Source organism: Sminthopsis crassicaudata, chromosome 2 (assembly GCF_048593235.1).
Source record: "Sminthopsis crassicaudata isolate SCR6 chromosome 2, ASM4859323v1, whole genome shotgun sequence".
NCBI classification, from domain to species: Eukaryota; Metazoa; Chordata; class Mammalia; order Dasyuromorphia; family Dasyuridae; genus Sminthopsis; species Sminthopsis crassicaudata.
Genome location: NC_133618.1, coordinates 58,940,836 through 58,958,298, shown reverse-complemented (window position 1 = coordinate 58,958,298; position 17,463 = coordinate 58,940,836). Strand labels below are relative to the sequence as shown.

The window sequence follows — 17,463 nt, the reverse complement described above, 5'->3', positions numbered from 1 at the left end:
TAGAGTTCAAATATTTTATGAGAATACTGAGCCCCTTAATTTAGCTCAGTTTCTTTTTTAATTAAAAGTGATCAATAACTAAATTTTTACATCTAACTTGAGAGATGGAGACTAAACTTTTGAATTCATGAGCTTCACTCAGAGAAAAGGTCTTAGGTTGTTATATTAAATACAGAATAGAGTTAGAGAATAAAATCAACTACAGAGTGGAATAAAATATAAATATCAAATCAATGTTTGATTTTTTTTTCAAAAACAGGAATATATTATCCATAGAGATATTTCTACAACCTGGTCCAGAGTCTTGCTTGCCTTTGGCAAAAATTTATCTTCCTGTTTTAGTATTTAAGATTTTTTTTTCTATCAGAGGGTCACCAACAGGATTATTTCTGTTGATACATCTTCCAAGAAATGTTGGAAGCTATTGATATTTGGTTGGAAGACATCTTGCTGTAAAAGAGTCTAGAAGATGACCATTTTTCCTACTGAATCAAATGTCTTTTTGTAATCAATATAAACAATGGGATCTTATATCTCTCAACTAACTATGAAATGATAATGATTCATTGTTGAATAAAGCACTATGAAGCTTGTTTATTCCCTACTATTCCCTTCATTGAGAATGCTCTTGAAACATGACGACTGTCAAAAAGATTTTGTATAAGCAAAAGGGTAGGCTCATAGGCTAGTAGCTATTGCTGTTTTCATCTTTTTTCAAAGCACAGGGCAGGAGAACAGCAACCACACTTCTCCTTGGATCATAACATCTTGAAAAACCTGAAACTTACAAGTCCCCAGAATTAACTCTGAAAATAGCAGCATGAAAAACTTAAAGCATGGGACAGTGCCCAGGAACACAGCCCAACTTTTAACATAAAGTTCAAAGTCAAAAAAATGGCTAGATAATGAGCAAAAAGCAGATTTTAAGTTACAAAAGTTACTATGGTGAAAGGAAGATCAAAATATAAACTTAGAAGATGACAACTATATATTGACATGCAAAACCTCAAAAATAAAATGTGAATTGGTGTCAGGTCCAAAAAAAATTGCTGGAAGTGAAGCCAGAAGTGGTCCTTTTAAGAAACTGTATTTCCTATTGATCTGTGATTCCTTTCAGATTCTCAGCTCATTCCTGGGGAAGCCATCTCCAAAGATAAGATCTTTCCAGGATGCCAGGGCCTTTGATTCAATTACAAGTCCTGGTCAAAAGCATCCCTTTGAATTCCAATTGGAGATCCAGGCTGTCCCAGCCTCCACCAAGACACCCAATATAATAGCTTCCATCAATGAAAGTTTTTTGCAAGACGGACCTTGGTGGCTCCCTTTGCTGTCAGGATCTTCTGTCCACTGAGAACTGCATTCTCAGTGCAAAACTCTATTTTCCATAGATCTGCACTATAGAAGTCAGTTTCTTGGTAAACTGATTTCTATCTAACAATAAACTTTCATTTTGCAACTAATATTTTCGGGAATGAGTGAATTCTTTCACTCCTAAAACCCACGGCCGATTTAAAGGGGATTCTTAATAACTCTCTTATAGCCACTAACTTCTAGACCAGTGGTCCTCAAACTTTTAAAATAGGGGGCCAGTTCACTGTCCCTCAGACTGTTGGAGGGCCGGACTATAGTAAAAACAAAACTTCACACTCTGTCTCCAACCCTCAGCCCATTTGCCATAACCCAGCAGACCACATAAACGTCCTCAGCAGGCCTATGGGCCGTAGTTTGAAAACCCCTGCTCTAGACCACCAGGAATCTTGACCACTCAAACAGTATCAGAAGCACTCCAAAAGAATTTTTTAAAAAGACATTCAACATCTCCCAAAAAAGCAGCATCATGAACAGCCCAGATGTTCCCTCAAGAAGTGAGAAAAACCTGGCTCTAATATAAAGCCTGAAGTCAGGAAAAAGGCTGGAAGAATTGAAGAGAGGATCCCAGAACTCTGAAAATCCTTGAAGGAGAAAATCTCCTTCAACTCTGCCTCAATAAGGGACTCTAGACCAAACAAACAAATCAAAGAAAAATAACTTAAGAAGCCCTGAAGAATTTGAAAGAGCCAAGATACCATAATTCAAAAAATAAAGAAAACTGTGTGGTTTTTTTAGAATCAAAGGACAACATGTAAACAAAGATTCTGCCAGTCACTTCCTGGGGGGGGAGGGGAATGGTAGAGAGAGGGAAGAAAAGACAACTCCTAGCAACATTATGCTTCCATGTTAAATTGGGGGGGGAGGAAGGAAAGCAGTTAGAAAGAAAAAATTCAAGTACCAAGGAGCTACATCAGAATCACATTCAATTTAGCAAGCATCACCATTTAAAAGAACAGAAGAACTGGGATAATCTAGAAGACATAAAATCTAGACTTACAATAAAAAATAACACCCAAACTGAGTATAATCAATCCTACAGGGGGAAAATGGAACTTTAATGAAATAGGATTCTTCTAAGCATTCCTTATGAAAAATCAGAGCTCAGTAGAAAATTTGACATATTAAGGAGTCAAGAAAATCATAAAAATGTAAATGAAAACGAGCAATTATAAAGGACTAAACAAAAAACTGCCTATATTTTAAGGGCACATAAAAAGGAGGGCAAATTAAAAGAAAGAATAGTCCCTAAAGCAGGAACTTATGAGATATAGATTTGGGGTACCCAAATGAAATTAGGGTTTCTGGTGGTCAGGGAGTTAAATGAGGTCTAATAGCAGCACAAGCAGTTCTCTGTAAAGGAATTTATAGACTCGAAAACCTAGATTGATAAAAGAGGTTTATTATGGGGATTAGAAGTAAGGTTAAAGTCTGGTTAAAGTCTAGATAAGGAAATAGGTGAGAGTAAAGACAGATTAGCACTGGAAACAATATTCCAGTGGGCATAGGCTCCTTGGGATGCCAAGCATGTTTGGAACCTCTGCTAAGAAAGGACTCCAGCATGGCTCTTTTTATAATGAGAGATTTAGCTAAAGGGGGCCTGTGGGTGAAGTCCCAAGTTGGCTCAGATCCGGTGGGGGCTGGGATAAGCCCAGATCTCCTATTTTAATTCAAAGGGGTGCTTTTGACCAGGATTTGTGAATTAAAGGTCCTAGCTTCTTGACTTGATATTGCATCAGCCAGGAGGGGGGCTGGGAGTAATCTGAATCACAAATTAGTTTCTTAAAGGGACCACAAGCCGCTTCAGAATTAAACTCCAAGGATGTACAAACATATTCATAATAGCTCTTTTTGCAGGGGAAAAAAAAAAGGGAAATCAAAAGGATGTCCATCAGTTGGGGAATAGTTGAACAAATATGTGAATGTGATGAAATATTATTTTGTTGGAAGAAACTATGAAGGAGATGGTTTTAAAGAGCCTTGGGGAGACACATTTGAACTGATGCAGGGTGAAATTTACAAAACCAGGAGGACAATTTATAGACAGACAATTTTGTAAAGGCACAGGAACTCTGAAAAGTATAATGACAAATCATCCATGATTCCACAGGACTCAAGGAAAAACATGCTACCTACACTTCCTGTTAAAGAAATGGAAAGACTCAGAATGCAGAATGATACACACTTTTTTTTTTTTTCTTTTTTAAATCATGACCAATATAGAAATTTGTTTTACTTAACTGTTGGGGAAGTGAAAATTTAAAAAAAAAAAAAAAATTTTTTTTCTTTACTGATTCAAAAAAAAAAAACCCTCAATTTTGAAAAAACCCATCTAGGGCATGAATCAATTTTTAAAGGAGAAAAAAGCCATCTAGCAAATAAACTAGGACAAGAAAGAATCTTGGTCCATTGCTTCCTCCATTTCATCATGAGACATTTTAGAAATTCACCTTCCCATCATCTATTCTTTGTGGGAAGGAGATGTGGAAGACTGTATTCCTCAGCCCATCCCTAGTAAACTTAAGGCTAGATACATAAATTAAGAGAGCCCAGATTGCGCCAATTCACCTCTAAAGGAACAAAGACCAGGTTTCTACACTAAACCTCTGATTTGCTAACAATGTGGGAAGATCCTTCCATTGTAGATTAAATTGCTTTTAAAGGGCTAGGTTTTTCTCAGGATTGTTGGGGTCATTGTAATTTAGAATCTAATTTTAAAGTCCTTTCCCAAATAGGGTTTTAAATAATTCCTATTTGCTCAGAACTCTAGTTTTAAAATTTTAGATTTTTTAGTAGTTAAATTCATTTAAATACTTTTCTCCTATTGAAGTAATCTCCTTAAGATGAAGTATCTCACTTTTGTCTATGTATCCCTACTGCTTAAACACGATGTCTTTTTTTGTCTCTGCAAGTAAATATTTAAATCATTTTTCATTCACTCATTCAAAAACATTTCAGGAGAAATAATAAGAGCTTTAAAATAATGGGAAAACAGCATTATCCAAAGTTGGACAAGAACAAAGCCTAATTTTAGCTCCAGTTATGCCATAAATATGCTAGGTGACCACGACCAAGTCACTTCCTCTTGCTCTGGACCTCAGATGCTCCCCATCATCTATAAAAAGGAAAAAATAATTCTTACATCTTCCTCCCTTTACAAGGCAGTACTGAGAGTAAATGAGGCATCTATGAGAAATGTTATAAAAGTGCTATATATAAGCTCAAAGCTATTATTAGCATTCTAATGAATATCAAATTGTCATCATTTTTTTTTTTCATCTCAACCAAACAGCACTTTAAAGACAAACATTTCAGTTCCCATTTCCAGGATAAGTTTATTAGATAGCCAAGCATCATACCTATGAATACTATTAATCAAATATGTGACAGGCTTATTTTCCATTTACAAAAACAAACTCATTACTAGGCTATCCCAGCATGCATATTTACTAATAAGTCATATTCACCTCCAATGACAACATACATACATATACTAGCTTACTGAATGGGGAAAAAATAATAAAGTATGTTAAGAAAATTCAATTTGACATTTATCAAGCATCAATTATGTACAAGGCTTTATGCTAGTTCTTAGCTTAGGGACCTAAGCATAAATGCCATCTATTTATTTCTCAGTTGTCTGCTTGTGCCTTTGGGATACAAAGAGAAATGGAAGCAAATCTTATCTTGCCTTGTCCTTATAGAGCTCAGATTCCAATAGGTTTCATTACAGATGCATGTTCTGACTTCAACTGAGCCCTTAATTATCTTTGTAAGGCAAATCTTTTACTAGTCCTTTATTGATTTTGACACATTTTCATATTACATATCTTTCTTTACTCTGACCCTTACAAGTTGCACTTCTGAATTTACCTTTCATCTGACATGTATAAAGTATTTAGAGGAAATGTGGCAAAGTGAACAGAAGGCTAGATCTAGAGTCAATAAACCTGGTTGTGAATCCTGGTTCTCATACCAGTTGTGGGATTATAGATAAATATAATATAGATTATAGATATAAAAGGCATATGTGGAACAATTATATTGGATAGCCCTTGCCAAAGGGCTATCAAACTGTGCATGCCCTTTGACCCAGCAGTGTCTCTTCTGGGTTTGCATCCCAAAGAGATCATAAACGAGGGAAAAGGACCATGTGCAAAAATATTTGTAGTAGCCTTTTTTGTAATGGCAAGGAATTAGAAAATGAGTGGATGCCCCTCAGTTGGGGAATGGCTGAATAATAAATAACTGATGCTAAGTGATGTGAGCAGAACCAAAACAAGAGGACACTGTACACAGCAAAATTATGCAATGAACTTGGCTCTTTTCAACAATGAGGTAATTCCAGGCAATTCCAATAGACCTGTGTGATGGAAAGTGCTATCTATATCCAGAGAGAGAACTATGAAGACTGAATGTGGATCAAAGTATAGTATTCACATTTTTGTTGGTTTTTTTTTTCCTTTTTTGCAGATTTTTTTTTTTATCCGGCATGGCAAATATGGAAATATGTTTAGAAAAGTTGCAGTTTAACCTATATCAGATTATTTGCGGTCTTGGAGAGAAGAGGAGGAGAAAAAAATGGAACACAAGGTTTTGCGAAAGTTAATGTCAAAAACTATCTTTGCATGTATTTAGAAAACTAAAATACCATTAAAAAATAAAATTTTAAAAACTCCTAAAGAGAGAGATATATGGCTTATATAGCATTATACTTGTCCTACAGCATTACATAAATATGGGTAGGAAATTGAAGACGAGAAGAGGCAATTTATGGAGCACACTCAGAGAAACCAGAGGGGAGGAAACATAAGATTCTGAAAGGCAGATAAGGAGTGAACATATCAGATGGTTTCAATTTTCTAAATAAAATAGGAAGCAACTTCATCAATTGAAAAAGAGGGACAGTCAGGGTAGAACTTAAGACAAAGGAAAGAAAAAGTATGTAACATGAACATGTGTCAGAATCAATAAAGGACTAATAAAATATTTGCCTTACAAAGTTAATTAAGGGCTCAGCTGAGGTTAAAAATATGTATCTGTAATGAAACCTATTGAAATGTGAGCATCATAAAGACATAACAAGGCAAGGGTTGCTTCCCTTTCTCTTTGTATCCCAAAGACACAAGCTCTCAAGTTTAACCCTAAGTAACTTCATCTAGTAACCCATATACTCTAGAAAGGTGGGAAATTAATCATTAACTTTACTAACACCTACTCTGAGAATTCACTCCCAAAGGCTGCTGCAGGGTAAAGGCACTGGACACTGGTACATACCAAGTCTCTAAAAATATTTGCATTCCCAGATAACCCCTTTTCTCTCCACCCACTCAAGCCATTTAATGATGACCCAAGTCAGCAATAGGTATCAGGTAAGTCCAGCCTAACTGCTTAGTCTGTTTGGAAACTACTCCCATTTGTAGGAACAGGTGGGGCCTGCTGATTACTCAGTAATTTAGTAATTTAGGCATGTCCCTATGGAAGTCAATAATTTGGGATTCCCCTCCTTAAGAAGCTAGGTTAAAGACGACATCTTTTTTATCTACCTCTTCAACTGTTCTTTTTTCTAGAAATGCATTTAAAGCTTCTTATCAGTCAGTAAAAGAACAGGATCTCAAGTGATAGATGAGAGTCACCAGATCCAGAGAATGTTCTCTTAAGAAGGCTGATTAAATTGAGAAAATAAAATAAAATAAAATAAAATAAAATAAGCACTATTAGGGACTTTCTTTACCAAGACAGAAAATCGGTCACTTAAATATAACAAAAACTCCAATGCCTTACCTGGTATTCAGGGCCTCCTCTAATGTGGTATCCTGGCTCCCTTCACAACCAGCCCCGGAATCCTTCTAACACTTGCCCCAAAAGCTGGATCTCAATTCCCACTGATTCCTATGCTGAGAATGCCTCCCCTCCTCACTCAGCTAAACATTAACTAAATGCTGACTCTCTTTAAACAGAAAGAAAACTGGGTTTGGAGTCACAGAATCAAACATTTAAGTGTTTACTATACTATAAATCAGGCACTTAAGGAATAGCTAGGAATATAAAGGGGATAATTCCTGCCTCAAGGAGCTTATAATTCTAAAGGGATGGGGGGAAAGACATTAAAAAAAAAAAAAAAAAAAAAAAAGAAGAAGAAGAAGAAGAAGAAGAAGCCAAAAAGAAAAAATGGGGTGATTAGGAGGTCTCCACTTCTCCCCAAGGTGAAGAAAGTCCAGAGATCCAGGGGTACTGCCAGGAAGAGGATGGTGACATACTTGGCCTGGACACTTTCCTTCAAATGGAAGTTCTAGGAGGAAGCAACCAATTAGAGAAAAGGGCTCTAAGATAAGAGTGTATTTCTAGTTTGAGAAGGCCAAGGGCATAATTAACTGCCAGGCTGAAGGAGCCTCAACAGAGGCTGCTGTGGTGAGAGAAAGTCAGAAGTGAGATCCAGAGAACTCTTTAGAAAGGATGATAGATTAGAGAAGTAACATACTGAAAGCAGAAAGATCCATTAAAAATAGCTAGATGGCCCAATGAATAAGGCTTAGAATCAGAAAAACTTGAGTACAAATCCCAACTCAGGCATTTATCAGCTATGTGACTCTGGGAACTGCCCCAATTGTAAAATGAGGATCAGAGCAGCCCCCCTCCCCTCCAAGGGTTGTGAGGATCAAAGGAGAGCTTATTTGTACGTATAGCGTGCCAGAATAATCCTTAAAAGAGAGGCCCCAGAATGGAGCTGTGGAGTCTGGGATATGTGGACACACCCGTTTTGTGATTAGTGCAATGAGTCGGCATTATTATTGTTATTCAAAAGCAATGGTAGGCAAAGGTGGTCAGCGAAAAAACTAAGGTGCTGATCTCATGAGGAGAAAAGGGCACAGAGTACCAGTAATGGTCAAGCAGAACATATGCCTGTGTCTCATCCCCATTATCAACTCTGATTCTGTGTTGACTCAAGAAGGCAAATGATGTTTTTTCAAGTCTTGATGCATTTTTCCTAGCACCAAACATGTGGAGCTCATAGTGGGCTCTCACAGAATGAAAAATAATGAAAATAAAATCAATTCTCTTGTCCTTTCCAGAAGGCCACCCACACTCTTTTTTAAAATACATTTTATTGAAGCCTTTTGTCTTTATAGCAGTCACTTCAACTCTTTCCAGAATAAACCATTCCCTTGTGATAGAGAAAAACAATTAACTAAAAAACTAAAAAGTCTAATACAGTGGCCACATCTGCCATTATATACAGTTTCTTCTCATAGTAGGTCCCTGCACTTACAGCAAAGAGGAAGGAAGGTTTCAGAATATACTTTATGGAACCTTCACTGGTTTTTCAAAAGATTTGAAAAGGATTATTTTTTTTTTTTTTTTAGCGGCACAGAGGATGGAAGACTGGATTTAGAACCAGGAAGACCTGACTTCAATTGAGCCTCAGATATTTAGTGGCTACATAACCCTACAAAAGTCATTCAGCTTCTGCCTTAGTTTTCTCCTCTGTCAAATGGGAATAATGACAGCACTTCCAGGGATGTTGTAAGGATAGCAGTAATTATAAAAAACTGAGTAGAGTGTCTGGCATATAGTAGTTCCTTAATAAATGCTTATACCTTCTCACCTTTTCATTTATATTATTGTAATCATAGTTCTGGTAGTTATTATTCTACTTATTTTTTCTCTGCATAAATGTATATAAACCTTCCCATTTTTTCTGAATTCCTCACATTAATCTGTCTTACCACATAATTGTCTTTTATTCATAGGTGCCTTAATTTGTTCAGACTATTCTTTTTATATCTTCCTAACTTCGCCTTTATCCCACTGCCCACATCTGCTTTTCCAAGCTTTCCTCATTCTCTCTTCTACACTATTCCCCTAATTTACACATTTAAGGACCTTACCTCATACTTTACATACAAAATGAATTCATCCTTTACTCCTTTCTCTGACCTTCACAAACCCTTGACATCTCTTCCTTCCCTCCCTCCTTAATTCTAGTCTCAGATGAAGAGATGGCTTTTCTGGTCAATGCTACCTCTCCTCTCCTTGAATCCACCCTCCTACAGCAGATTCCCCACAATCTCCATTTATAATTTCCTTCCAGCCTTCAATACATTCCCAAGTTTCTCATACTCAAAACAACAACTACTACTACTACTACTCCTCTCTTTTACTTTTTTCAGTTCAAGAACCTACTCTGTTCAGAGATCTACTGACCATCTCTCTAAATTTAAAAACCAAAGAAAACTTAGCTGTATTCCCTGTATGTAAACTTGGTGAGGTATGGGACAGTCAAGGCACATATTAAGCACTTCATAATAATAATTAATAGTAATACATTTTCATTCCATTTTTTATTTGCTGCCCTCCCTGCATTTGACACTAATGAGCAGTGTGGCATAATCAATAAAACAGGTAGCTCAGAGTCAAGACAATCTGGGTTCAAGTCTCTCTTCAGACATCTCCCCAACAGGATGACCACTTGGTTCTAATAGGAACACATAACTCACAAGGCTGCTAAAGTCAAAATCGGCAATATTTGGAAGGTGCTGCAGGCACAAATATTAAAGTGCTCTATAAATATGAGTTATCAGTGATCACTGCTATTAACCATTCTTTCTCCTCACTCTCTCAGGGCTTCTTTTTTTTCTCAACACTCTCAGTGAACTACATCAGCTCCCAATATAAAAATGCCATGCGATACAGCAGAAAAAGTTCTAACCTTTGAATCTGAGCCTGGACCCACAGGACACAAGTGTGATCCCACCTCTGTGCCTTCCATGTGAGTTGAGACAAGCTATTTAACCTTTCCATCTCAAGTTTACTCATTTGAAAAATGAAGAGAATGTTCTAAATTATTTCTGAGGCCTTTTCTGGTACTCTCTATTCTAATATCAACCTAATCAGACTTATCTTCCTTCCAGAGTCCTAGTCACATACCACCTAGTGTACCCTGGATGGCATAGAAATATCTCAAAAATAACTCAAAAGTCTACAATACCTCAGCTTTTCTCCAAAATAATCTTTTAAGTGTCCTTACTTCTGTCAAAGGTACTAACACCCTTCAAGTCACCAAAGTTCCTAACCTTGTCATCTTCAATTTCTCAAACTACCTCCCCACAATATCCAAATAAATTGGTCTTTCTAAACATCAGACACATAGCAGTTCTACCTCATTGCTCTTATGGTTACAAATATCTATGCATGTCTTTGTAAATTTCACCTCTGAGAACCTTTAGCTTCATGAAAATTCAGATCAAGAACCACATTTTATGTGAAACCAATCCTGATTTCAGTTGCTAATGCCCCCCCCCCCCAACATTTTACATGTACCTATCTCTACCAATACACAAATAGCCTTCTCTCACTATATTATAAGCTTCTTAAGGTCAGAAGCTGTTTCACTTTTGTCTCTGTATCCCCCAGTGCCTAGCACAACAGCAGATAGTAAGCACTTTAAAAATACTAAATGACTGACTGAAGAGATGGTAACTTATTTTGTTTCCAGTTTTTTGTTCCCCCAAAAAAGTGCTGCTCTGAATATGTTGACATATATTAGAGCTTTGTTTTCCTTTTCTAGTTTTTAAAGCAGCTCCTAAAGGACTTATTTCATTTAGTCTAACATGTAGACTGTTTTAACACTTTCATTCCTTGAATATCATAAACAGCCATCCCTGCTTTGGGCAGAGGTTATTGTTCCAGCTCTCCTTCCTTCTGAATTCTCTTCAAACATGGGCCATTTTATGTTATAGATTGAGACAGATGGATCATAGGATGGATGGAAATTACTATGATATAGATATGGAATGAGTGAGGAAGGAAGGAAGGAAACCAGTCAATGTGTTTGATGTTTAGTGCCCAGGGGGCTAGACCAAAAATTGCATAAGATCGAAGTTTAACAAAAGTTTGGAGAGTAGTGTGGCATTCTAAACAAAAGGATGGACCAATAAGTCAGAAAGACAAAAGCAGCATCATATAGGAAAAAGTCCAAGAAACCTGGATCAAATTTTTAGCTCTAACACTCCCCAAGTTTTCATTTCTGGAGTCCTTGTGCTACCAATCTCAAAAAGATTTGCTTTGAGGAATGTAGTTTGTTTAAAGCTCAAAGATGAGTTCTTGTACTGGCCTGGATAAAAGGTGGGTATAAATGGCCTTTAAGTCTTCTCTGTTCCAATGCACCTGTGCACTTGGTTAGAAAACATAAAACAAGGAAGGAAAGGAGAATAAAAGAAAAATATGGAATACTGGAGTTTTCAAAGATGTTAGCTTCACACATTGAAGTACAACATCAGTGGAAATGCCACATGAGTATTTAAAAGAAGGAATAAACTAGGTCACACAAACTGGAGAACATTTGAAGCTACTCTCAGTGACAGGGCTAAGAGAAATAAGAGGAGAAAAAGAACACGAGAAGTAACAATTTGTAGTGTTCTGGTTGGTTTTCTGGAGGTCTTGGAATCAGCCTTCATTTCAGCAAATTAATCACCACAAGAATAGCCAGGGATAAGATCTAAATTCTTTATTATCTCCTTCAAAGTCTAGTTTCCTTGCCTGCGGCCTGGGTTAGCTTTCTTGAGGTCCTCTGGAATGTGTCTTGGTTTCTGTGGAGGAGGCAGGAGGATCACCACCACAGTCTCTGTCTTGAAGTCTGTCTCCAAGCCCTTTCCAAGTCTATGTCTAGCCCTTCTGAGTCTGTCTCTGACTCAGACGGGCCTTGGTCTCAGTGGAGAAATGAAAGAGGACATATCTGCCACCATGGTGGTGTGAGATGAAATGAATGAATCTGGCTGAGTTTGTCCCAGGTTATATGCTCTATTACAGTTAAATCCATTTATCATACTGAGTATAAGCCAACTAGGGAACCATTATTTGTTGTAAGATCAAATCAATCATACTGAACTAGTAAACTATTAAGCACCATGCTAAACTAGATAACCATAGTCTTATCAATTCCACTTAGCACCTTGTAAGAATCCTTGTTTCAAGTACAGAGTTCTGGCCCACAACAACAATTATTACTTAGAAGATAATGGGCACTTGAGAGATATGAGTAAGGTCAATAAGCTAGGGACCAAGTGTCTAAAACTAAGGAGCAGGAGAGAAAAAGAAGCAATATTATTAATCAGAGGATACTAAAATCTAAACAATGGGGAAGAGATGAGAAAATTGATATCCTTTGGGTAGTCTAATGAAGATAGCAGTAAATTTGAAAAATAATCTTATTAATAATTTTTATTATATTAGCACAGACCAGCCATGAGGACTGATTACCCTGCTATCAATACTAAAGTTATTGTTTAGCTTTTTGTAATTTTATCTATGTAATTATCAAATGGACTTTGGTGGGCTGATTTCCCAGATATTTTAATAATAATTCACAGTATTAAAACCAGAGAACAAAGTATAACTTGAAAGAATCTGTAGGTTATTATTACAGAAAAACCAGATATAATAAACTCTTGCTATCCTCCTCCTCTTACCCCGCTCTCCCCAATGTGACTGGCAAAGTCCAGAAAATAAAAATCACTGAAATAAAAAGATTTACATGTAGCTAGAGATAGATCACATACCTCAGAACTGCAAAAGAATCATGTAGGATTATTCATCAACTAATATAAAGAAAGAAGAGATTGGAATACTATGCCTTTCAATCATTTCTCTTGAGAAAACCAAAGCAAAGCAAAAACTTGGAAAAAGACATATACAATAGTGGTTATACAAAAGAAACTTAGGACATATTTTCCCAAATGTAATGTCATAAAGTTTGGCACCTAAAGGGGAAAAAATTAAATCTCAAATAGAACTATTGTTTGCCTAGAAATGATCACATCAATAGTAAGAAAGTGAAGATGGTTCTAATTGCAGTTCTTCGAAGTTCTTAAGTCATAGTTCCATCTAAAGAGATAATCCAAGTGCATCACAGTGGCTCTTTTTGTATGTTTGCTTTAAGCCACGTATCATGTATCATAGAGTGATGATAATAAAAATTTATCCATAGGCTTCTCTGGTGGCCTAATCTGGCACAGGATTTAATGTTAATGTTTGTATACCCAGTGTCACCATAAAGGACTCTGGTTCCCAACATCCAATGGAAGTTCCTCTTTTGATGATCAAATAGATTTTGATTTTACAAAAGATCTACATGGGAACTTCATCATCTTTGAGGTCAAAAAACATTTCTTCATGATATGACAAGTGGTTCTATGTTACAAGATGCTTTATATCGTTCAGGTCATGTGGTGTTTTAAAAATTGATTTTGTATTATGTCAAGATTTTTAAATTTATCCTAATTATATTATATCTCCCCATATGGGCATCATGAAAGACTGCCAAATGTTGTCCTAAACTCCAGCTATTTACAACATTCCCTTGAACTACCATTCATGACCTATTATTGGTCAAGCCATCTGCTTCTCTATGATCACTATTTTCTTTTCTAAATGTCTACAAACCAATCTTTTAATAATTTCTTTGAATTTTGCCAGTAATCAAAATAATGCTCACTAGCCTTTGCAGATTCCATTTTCTCAGACCCTCACCCACCCAAACTCCACCATCCTACCCCATTCCTCTCCCTTTCTTTCAAAGGGACAAGTTCCCTTTTCTAGTTCCGGGACACCATTCCTGTTCTCCATACTTTTTTTAAAAATAGGATTATCATATATTATATCTCTTATTATTATTATCATATATCAATATCATTACCATTTTGCAGAAGAGGACACTAAAGCTGAAAGATTAAATAATTTGACTAGAGACACAGTGTCGAACTAAGAATTCAAATCTAGGTTTTTACACAAAGACCAGTGCTCTAGTTACTATATCCCTGTTTTGTTTTGTTTTTTCCTCCATAACTTTTCAAAGATTGTGAGTAACTAAACCATCATACCTGCCTTTCCAGTTTTCATTAGCCTAGGATTTGTTTTTTATGGGCCAATGGCTCAAATTTATCAAGAGCAACTAGGTGAAATCTTACTACCCTCCTTATTTATTTGATCATTTTTGTTCTAATCTTTCTATTCCAATATTATTCTCTTTGGAAAAAGAAAAAAAATAACTAAGCTCTGTCTTCTTTATTATGGATTATCACTGTCCATTTTCAAAACATTCATTGAGTTCTAGAAAAACTCCTAAATTTAAAACTTTTTAACCTTTAAACTAGAGACAAGAAGGAATTAGAATTTGTGGCGACTATAGGCACAGGACTACCCTAGAGGATGATTGGAAAATTTCAAGTCTGAAAAACCACAATATGGTTTAAATCATGTGAAAGTAAGAGGAAGCAAATATAGTTCTAACAAGTATGTATGTAGACACAGCACCAAGAAAGTAAAAACTTCAGCAAAGGTTTTTTGTTCTGTGCAGAGGAACCCATAATTGATTTAAAAAAATAATAAAACATCCATGACATAAATATTAGATATAAAAAAAAAAAGAGAGTTGTTATGACTATCAACAAAAAAGGCAAAAATAATTCAGATTTCCTTCAAGACTGGAAGAGGAGAAATTCTTGACAATTGCAGAGAGATACTGAAATAAGCTCAGTTTTTCTTAACATTTACATGTACTGTATAGTATGAAATATTGGGCACTGGGAGGTTAAATGGTTTGCTCAGAGACACAGAGAATATATCACAGATTAGACTGGAATCCAAGTGTTCCTGACTATTCACAATGCTTACCTACCTGGTTACCTACTGATGTAACCTTAGATTGCATTAATAGAAACAGAGAATTTACAATTAAATGCATGATCTTCTTCTCTGCTTTGATCAAAACAACACCTAAAGTACTGCATTCCATTTTGGCCATCACGTTCTTAAAAGAACATAAGCAAGATGGAAATGTTCAGATAAAGATATATTTATAAGTCTTTTAAGGTAAGCAAGGAAGACTTGTGGCCCACCTCCTCATTAATATAGCTAACTCTAATTGACTATTCACTAATTCAAAGAGCTGATAACACCTGTCAGGGCTACTCACTTTTCCAAAGGTATTTATGCATTTGATGAACTCCCCAATCTTTAGTTTTTGGTTACACAGAGAATCCACTGACCATCAATTTATTGATTATTTGCTACCCCAAAACTGTCTCTTGGACCTTTCATTCAGATCTCTACTAGTATCCTGTTTCCTTTAAAACAAAACAAACAAACAACAAAACCTGTTGATTGTTGGAAAAACAATGCTTTAAGAAAGAATCTACCTTCCCCCCCTCCCCAGCCAATAGTACTGGAGGAAAATTTATGGTTACTCTGGGATTGACATGAGCAGACACTTGACTAACATGTAAGTGATTCTTCAGCAATTAAAAAATATTATTTTACTAAGTAGTTTTGTGCTTTTCCCCAAAATATAAACATTAAAGTGAGGAGATATTTCTATAAATGTTTAAGCTCTTCATAGGTTAGGCAAAAATGTTTACTGCTTAGGTCAACACTTGAGCCAGAAAGCATCTTATTATTTGTTCCTATAATGATAGTTCATAATGGTTCTATAAACTAGGACTCAAGCTCAATCAGCAGACAAGAACCTGAGGTATGAGGAAGGGAAAAGAAACTTAAGTTCCAAAAAGGCCTGCTATACTTAGCACCATCCCAAAATATGAACTAATGACCACTACCACCAATAGGCAAGCAAACCCAATAACCCTGGCAATTAACAGCATACACTTCCCCTTCTCCTACCTTTCCCAAATCACCAATAATGCTGTAGCCCATCCCTTTTAGTCCCTTCTAGAGAAGCAGCCCCTGTAAAGATATGAGCTACTGATCGCCACTAGGCTAAATATACTCATGATGAAAAGGAAGGCAGAACATCTCACCTAAGTTCTTCAAATGATTCAGTACCTTAATCAAGGATAATGATAGTAAAGAAAAGGCATGATTCTCTGTACCTTAAGATTACTGGGTCCTTCTGTAAGAAATGACCAACAAGAGGAATACAGAGAAGCTTGGAGAGACTTAATTGGTGAGTGAAACGAGCAGAACTAGATCACTATACACTTCAACAATGACACTGTATGAGGATGTATTCTGATGGAAGTGGATATTTTCAACATAGAGAAGAGCTAATCCAATTCCAATTGATCAGTGATGGACAGAATCAGCTACACCCAGAAAAGGAACACTGGGAAATGAGTGTAAACTGTGAGCATTTTTTTTGTTGTTGTTTTTTTTCTTCCCAGATTTTTAACCTTCCGAATCCAATTCTTCCTTTGCAACAACAACAACAACAAAATTCGGTTCTGCACATATATATTATACCTAGGATATACTATAAGATATTTAATATGTATGGGAATGCCTGCCATCTAGGGGAGGGGATGAAGGGAAGGAGGGGAAAAACTCGGAACAGAAGGGAGTACAAGGGATAATGTTAAAAAAAAAAAAAAAAAAATCACCTATGCATATGTACTGTCAAAAAAAATGTTATAATCATAAAATTAAAAAAAAAAACTTTACTGGGTCTTTCCCACCAATCTTTTCATAAGGTAAATGAATTTTTATTTATTCACACTATGGAGCAGTGGGTCAAATAAAAACTCTGATTCAAAGCCTAAAACAAAATTTCTGGAACTCTCCATCTTTAAATCTCATGAAAGGGCTTCTAACTTGGAAGGGAAAAAAAAAAAAAAAAAAAAAAGTCAAGAAAAGTCAAAGTCCAAGCCAGAACATTTATTTTTCTGGGCTTTCTCCTAAATTACCTCATTAGACTCCCCCCCATCCACAAGTACTATTCACTGGTCAATTCTTTCCCAAACCTTTTATTATTATTATTATCTAAGAGGCAATTACTTAAGACATCGCTGCCATACGGTTTGCTTAACTACCATTTGATAAAAAGAACATTTTTCTTGAAAAATCTAATGAGGCTTGTTTATATCTTTAAAAAGAAACATTCCAACAGGAAACAAAATAAACAAGGATAGTATATATACAAGGGAAAATCAATATAAACTTTTCCCTCTGTGATCTTCCTCATTTACCCAAAGAATTTGAGGCTTCTTTAATAAACATCTATGAAGTATTGTGAGATCATAGGATGAAAGGTGCTACAGAAACAGGACATTATACACTTTATAATGAGGGATAATTACAATGGGA

At 36.0% G+C, this 17,463-nt stretch overlaps 1 protein-coding gene across 8 annotated transcripts in view; it reads right to left on the bottom strand.

Annotated features, from left to right (window-relative positions):
• The window catches only part of RANBP10 (RAN binding protein 10), a 139,324-nt gene that overhangs the window by 71,490 nt on the left and 50,371 nt on the right, over positions 1 to 17,463 (bottom strand). Inside the window, exon 1 of one of the 8 annotated variants that reach the window (XM_074286416.1) lies at positions 7,153 to 7,400. The exons of the other annotated variants lie outside the window; for them this stretch is intronic. The gene's annotated coding sequence lies outside the window, so the exon portion shown is untranslated. Of the gene's footprint in view, positions 1 to 7,152; positions 7,401 to 17,463 lie in introns of those variants that run through there. 8 annotated transcript variants of the gene reach the window in all.